Below are 7,314 nucleotides of genomic sequence, written 5' to 3'. Positions count from 1 at the left end.
AGAAACTTAAGATTGCATATTTCTTTTTAACTGGGGTTGTAATTAGCCTTTCTTGGACATGACCTAAGGGTTGGACCAAGTAGCCCAACCAATTTTACTACATGCTCGCCCCCACAGGGACAAGGCGTGTGTATAGAATCTCATATATGTGAATGTTAGAATGAATATAGAGCCAATAACAACATACTTGTACATTAGAAAATTTAAAATGTAGATATGATTTTGTAATGCTAAGGCTTCTTGACATATAGATTGGAGAAGAAAGAGTGGATACAAGTAAGATTGTGACCTTGGACAGTAAAACACACTCTTTAATTCGCCAAGAAGATAGCATCATATTTAGCCTTTGGAAGGGCTCCATGGCTTTCCTAAAGACTTTTCATCTATGACATTGGTTACAACTCGCAATTCTAACTAATTAGGATATGTTTTACTTCCACTGATTATTATTTATTTTCTCTCAACTATGATGAACATCATAGGGTTATTGATTTCCAATTAGGATTTGCATCCGATTGTTGATTCAATCAATATAAACAAGAAGATCGGGGAAATGTATTTTAGAAATCTTCTTCTGAGATTGGTTAAAAAGGGGAATGATGGCAATTGTGGATCATCAGATGTGGTTTGTGACAACATATTTTCAGCTAGGCACTCAAACAACAAACTTTCACACTAAAATAATTTTAAGCTAATTTAATAAGTTGGAGTGAAATAAAAATCTTACAATGTGTTGTCTAAATTTACGCACGCAAGTATACGTATCGAAACAAATAATAAAGTGATAAGAAAGTATCATTCCCACGGAGACTAAATACCAATCTATTGCTAATTACCAATTTATCTCACTCTAATTTTATCCAAACAAAAGTAAAAATAGGAATTAAAAACTAAACAAGAAAACTAACAGAGAAAATAAATTTACAGATTTAAAATCAATGAGTGATAAAATCTAGGATTATAATTTCCCCCAAACACTCCACTTAATTAGATTATCTTTCCTTCTATGATAAATTAATCAACTATAATTGTCATCCAAGAACACTAAATTCTCTACAAGCCTCTGTCGATGGTTATGTAAAAATACCCTTCTAAACTAACTTCCTATATGTCTATGAGAATTAAATCAAGAAGAATTCATTAAAAATAAGCTCTCATAAGGGATGCACACGCAACTTAAGTATATGTCTATCTCAAATTAGCATATGTTACTGTATCTAGGTCATGAACACAAAATAACTCTGTCGATATTATTAAGGTTCACCGAATCAATTCAATCAATGGCCAATTAATTAAATCGCATTAAACATAGGATATAATAAACAATCACATGTGGAATCAGAGAAGAAAGAAATAAAACTAATCAAATATCATGAATGGGTTCCATTATAACCGTAGAATATAAATTAGTTCATTATTGAAAAGAAAACAAAATTACAAAAGTATTCGGCCATTCTTAGAGATTACAAATATCAAGAGAAGAGATAAAGTTCAGAAAGATAAAATTCAAAAGTCGAATCTCCAGCTCTCGTCCTCCTTTTCGATCTTGTGCCTCCTAGAAAAATCCCAGAACTTCTGTTTCTGAATAAGGGTTAAACTTTCCTATTTATAGGTATGGAGTCATTAGGGTTTACAAGTCCCAAAATTCGTTTCTAATTCGATCACCACAAATTAACGTGTAAAGCTGGAAACGTAAGTAGGCCATGGCCTCCCAATATATCATGTCGTGACTTGTATTTTCATATTTCTGTTGTGCAATTCTTGAATTCCCGTCACGATTTCGTTTTCTATCAAGCAGCGGCTGGAAGACTTTTTAACTTGTATGCTTAGCTTTCTTCTTCCGAAAGTGAACCAATTTGGAGTCAGAATTTCTCCTAAACATATGCAACCATCCCAATGTTCAATATTGTTCATAATCTGTAAAATAAGCATAAAAATCAAATAAAAACATATAATCATATAAAAAGTATAAAACTAACTAAACTTAAATAAAAATAACTAAAAGACTCTAAAATTAACAAAATATTATATTTAAAAGTGGTTAATTCGTAGGTATAAAAGCTACTCATCAACTATCCCAAACTTAATATTTTGCTAGTCCTCGAGCAAAACAAAAATAAAGAAAAACCTAACTACGGGAAAGAAATCTAAAATACAAATAAAAAAAAAGTGATGATACTAGCTTGATTCTCCACACTTGCCTCAAAGATTACGTAAATTTCATAATTCTCAAGAAAAACTTTAGAAATTGAAACAGTTTAGATTTTCAATCCAAATGTCATTCAACCTCACCTTGAACCATCCACATATGTGCAAATAACCCCTTATCACTTAATCAGTTTGCAACTCAAATCAGTTTATGCCATCAAGAGTAAACACAAGTGATCTCTAGATATTGACATTGATGAACTCCATAGGCTTATTTTTCATGTTGTTCTCCACTAATGTAGGTTGTTACTCAATCAAGAATCAATAGGACTTTTATTCAGCATGTAATGTGTGGCTGAGTTAAAGGTAGGATAAAAGGAAATTTTGTGGCTCAGATCACCCCTTAAACACATCAATCTCTTAGGATTCTCATAGAGCGCAAACTTACATTTCAACATTAAGTCACTCTGCATGCTCAATCTTGTTTCACTTCATTCTCTTAACAACCTTTTATTCACCATTTTTTTTTAGCACACTGCACCCCCAAACTTATCTGATTCAATGCATTCTTTTACAAGAAGGGATGTAGTAATAAGAATTTTTTTTTTCAACATAAGTATTTTCGAACCCTCAACTAAATATTCTTGAAACTTTGCCTTCCACATTCCATTAACTTCACCTTCAACCCTTATTTGCATAGCTCAAAATTATCCAGTAGCAATCAATATGCCTAAGAGGTGATGGGTCAAATTTTGGAAAAATTAGACAAAAAGACTTGGTTAAAATTGTGGGTGCCAAAGATCATGGGCAACAAAGCTCAATGAGAAAGACTAGTGATAAAATCAACATAGGTAAGCTTAAAAGGCTCAATCAATCCAAGAATAGCCTAAATCATGTCCCTAATCAAGTGCAACCTAGGATTTCGCCTCGAGTAACAATCAAATAAGTTTTAGAATTCATTGAGATCATGGATTACTCTCAAAAGCATAAACATTCTCCAAGCATATTAAACAACCAAGTGCATCAAGATTATAAGCTCAATGTAAAAGAATTCAAAACAAGACTGAATTTCATCAGAGTTAAGCACATAAATAAGTTCAACCTCCATCATTTTCTAAGAATCATGTCTATACTCAATCAAAATCATTATTATTGACTGTAGATTATCAAGCAAAAATCATCACAAAACAAATTTTTTTTTTTAAACATGCCAAAACTTAACTTAAACACATTAGAGCAAACACAAAAATCAAAGAAAAGTTTTTAGAAAAATACTACTCCCACCCCCAAACTTAGTTATTGCATTGTCTTCAATGTAATCAATTAAAATCAAAGGTAGGTGAAAGAACTTTCCTGAAATATTTATTAGCGATCAGGAGTCATCAGCATTATCTGCGCCATCTTTATTGTTATTGTCATTCAGTCCTGGCAGTAGCGATGAAATGTTGAAGTTTGTGTTCTGTTACTTTTCACAACCTGTGGTTAAAAATCATGACTCCAACAACAACTAATCGTAACCCAATCACCAATAGCCGAAATGACAAGTATCGCAACTGTACTTAATTATATCCAACAAGCACCATATATATCAAACAACCCCCAAAATTTTCAACAACTTAACCTTCCCAACCTCTCTCATTGTCATTGAACTTTTCACAAATACCTGGTGTGTACAAAAATTTAATGATCTCCCTAAAATTTAGTAATACCAGTTACTGTCACAAAAGACCGTACATATTGCAGCACATAGTACTCCACCAATTAAACAATCCATACACCCATTCCAACATCAATCACTCCATCAATCACTCAACATCAATCACCAATTAAATCCATCAAACAATCTCAAACAACCACAAGTGTAATCAAAACTTGAATTTTTCAATCCAAATAATCAAATATTTATTCACAATACGCAACATAGGTTAATTGAATGTAAGACTTACAGACAAAACCTGATGGTGCCCCAATTGATTTGGTCAAATCGATAAAGAAAATACTCGAAATATCCGTTAAAATTTGGTGAAATCGTGCTCACAGATTTGATCTCTCTTTTGCCACCCTTGGATATTGAAAGGGAAACGTAGGAGTACTGCTGGATAAAATGGAGAGAGATGAAGACTTTTCTGTCATTGAGGCACAAAGAGAATGTAGGTTGTAAAATTTTGTAACATTAGAAATATTAGGCAAGTGTCACCCTTTTCTATTTAAGTACGATTTTGGGCCGAGGCCTAGTAAAGTATCATGCCATGGCCCGCATTTTTATATTTCTGATCAGTTCTGTAACGGACTAATGCCTTGGCCTGAGAATAGTTAAGTCATGGCCCGTATTTTAATATTTCTGATCAGTTCTGTCACGAACTAATGCCTTGGCCTGAGAAGAATTAAGCCATGGCTCTTTCGAATTGTGATATCAAAACTGCTGTCTGCTTTAGATGTTGCAACTGTGACTGAGGAAAGATTTCTGCTCTTAAAATCTATGTTGCCAATGACTTGTGCCATGTTGCTAATGCAGTTGATTTGCTTAGAGACTCCCAACATGTTTCAACAAAACATAATTAAATAAAATTAGGAAGAATTCTAAACATTTTAATAATCGCAAACTAAATAACTTTTTTTTTTTTGAAATTAAAAAGAAAATAATGAAAATCAAAATAAACGAAGAGAGAGTTTAGAATGTTTGGGTTGCCTCCCAAGAAGCGTTTGTTTTAAAGTCATCAGCCTGACTTTGTCTAAAGTCACGTCAAGTTTATTAGAGTGGTGGTGAATTTTTGACGGTCAATTCCCCACACATCAAAGATCTCCACCTCCTTCATGATTGGGTTAAGTCGACGTTGGTACTCAATAAAAGGCTTATGATATTCCTCCATACGGATTTTCTACATGCTGGTAGAAGGACAAATCGCCTTAATATCCGTTATGGACCATCCCAATGTTTTATTGTAATCTCGCAACTCCCTTATATGGCTAGGAAGATACTTGAGCTCTAATGATGATGATTCTTGAGTTGACAGCTTCAAATGAGAACCTAATGGTGGTACTTCTAACAACTCAAATTTTGGTTTATAACGAGAGAATTTTGGTGCAGCCTCCAAGTAGTTCACCAACTCCAAATACTCCAAATCTTTCTCATTGTACGTATTAATGATTGCTAATTCAAGCTGGTTAAATGGGAGTGTATCTTCATGGTCATGTCGAACACATGTGTCTACTGCATCAATTCTATAACAATCTTCAGGCTCTTCAGTGGGGAACTTCATAGCTTTGAAAATATTAAACGTCACCTCTTGATCTTGAACTCTCATAGTAAATTCTCCCTTTTGCACATCAATAAGAGTTCTGCTTGTGGTTAAAATGGTCTGCCAAGAATGATTGGAACATTTTTATCCTCCTCCATATCAAGAACAATAAAATCCACAAGGAATATAAATTTATCAACCTTAACGAGTATATCTTCAATTTTTCCCCTTGGATACTTTAGTGATCTATCCGCTAACTGGAGTGTCACAGTAGTAGATCAAGCTTCTCCTAATCCCAATTTTTGAAATATAGACAGTGACATTAGATTAATACTAGCCCCCAAATCACACAAAGCTCTACTAGAGAATTGGTTACCTATTGTGCACGGTATAGTAAAGCTCCCTGGATCCTTAAGTTTTGCTGGAAGTTTTCTTTGAATGATAGCACTGCATTCTTCAGTCAAACCCACTGTTTCAAATTCACTCAATCGCCTCTTTTTAGTCAAGATATCTTTCAAAAACTTGGCATAACTTGGCATTTGTTCTAAAGGTTCATCGAATGGGATATTAATATGCAACTTCTTGAAGACATTTAGAAACTTTGCAAACTGCTCATCATGTTTTTGTTTCTTGAAACGTTGAGGAAATGGTGGGGGTGGGTTGTAGGGAGTAATATTTTCCAAGCCCGATTTTTTATGCTCTTGGTTTGTAGCTTATTTCTTTTGTTCATCCTTCTCTTTAGAAATTGTTTCATCTGCCACTAAAACATCTGGTTCCTTTGGTTCCTTGACAACATCATTCAACTCTTTTCCACCCCTCAATGTGATAGCATTGCAGTGCTCCTTATCATCTCTTTTCGGATTAGTCTCTGTATTGCTAGGCAAGGTTCCTTGTGGACGATTGTTAATTGTTGAAGCAAACTGACCCAACTGAATTTCCATATTCCGAATAGAAGTTGCTTGGCTATGGAGTTGAGTTCTAATTTCTGTCATGAACTACTTAATATCTGTCATGAACTGATTAGTGTTTGTTCCCATCTGATGTACTAGATCTTCCAAAGAAGGCTTCTTATCTCTAGGGAGAGCTTGAGGATGATAACTCGGTTGAAACATGGGCTTTGCAGATGAAGAGGCCTCAACTTGATTATTGTTACTCCATGAGAAATTCGGATGATTTTTCCAGCCTGGATTGTAATAGTTAGAGTATGGGTTATTCTGCCTACTACCAACAAAATTGAGAGATTCTGAATTATTAGGGCACATATCTCCTGAATGATTGTCTCCACAAATCTTGCATGTAACGGTAGGAGTTTGAATGGCATGAACCCCAAATGAATCAATTTTCTTAGATAGGGATGTCACTTGAGCAGTCAAAGCCATAAGAATATCTAATTCATGCACTCCTGCTGTTCTTCTTGGATTCATCCTCTCTGTATGATATTGGAAGTTGTTAGAGGCTATCTCTTCCAATAAATTATACCCATCCTCAAAGGTCTTCGCCATAAGAGATCCACCTACTCTAGCATCAACAATCGTTATGATAGATCCAACCAACCCATTGTAAAAATTTTTGATGATCAACCATTCCGGTAGAGCATGATGAGGACATCTCCGAAGTAAATCTTTGTACCTTTCCCAGGCTTCATAAAGAGATTCACTGTCCAACTGCAAGAAAATAGTGATATCATTCATCAACTTTGCAGTTTTTGACGATGGAAAGTATTTAGCGAGGAACTTTTTCGCCAAGTCATCCCAAGTGGTGATAAACTCTCTTGGTAATGAGTTCAATCAATTCTTCGTCATGTCCCTTAATGAGAATGGAAATAGTCGCAATCGGATGGCATCATCATCAACACCGTTATACTTAAACGTAGCACATATCTCTAGAAAATTAGTTAATGTGCAATGGGGTCTTCAACATGTGAACC

General features: G+C 34.5%; 1 non-coding gene across 1 annotated transcript; it reads left to right on the top strand.

Moving 5' to 3' along the window:
* Positions 1 to 6,977: 6,977 nt before the first annotated feature.
* On the top strand, positions 6,978 to 7,085 carry LOC147390478 (small nucleolar RNA R71). Its single transcript, XR_015170359.1, has one exon. It is a non-coding gene; the product is annotated as a small nucleolar RNA R71 (small nucleolar RNA).
* Positions 7,086 to 7,314: the final 229 nt, after the last annotated feature.

This window comes from Akebia trifoliata, chromosome 11 (assembly GCF_017979445.1).
Source record: "Akebia trifoliata isolate Shusen 1 chromosome 11, ASM1797944v1, whole genome shotgun sequence".
Taxonomy (NCBI): Eukaryota; Viridiplantae; Streptophyta; class Magnoliopsida; order Ranunculales; family Lardizabalaceae; genus Akebia; species Akebia trifoliata.
The sequence above is the reverse complement of the archived record's forward strand: the minus strand, read 5'-3'. Positions and strand labels throughout refer to the sequence as shown.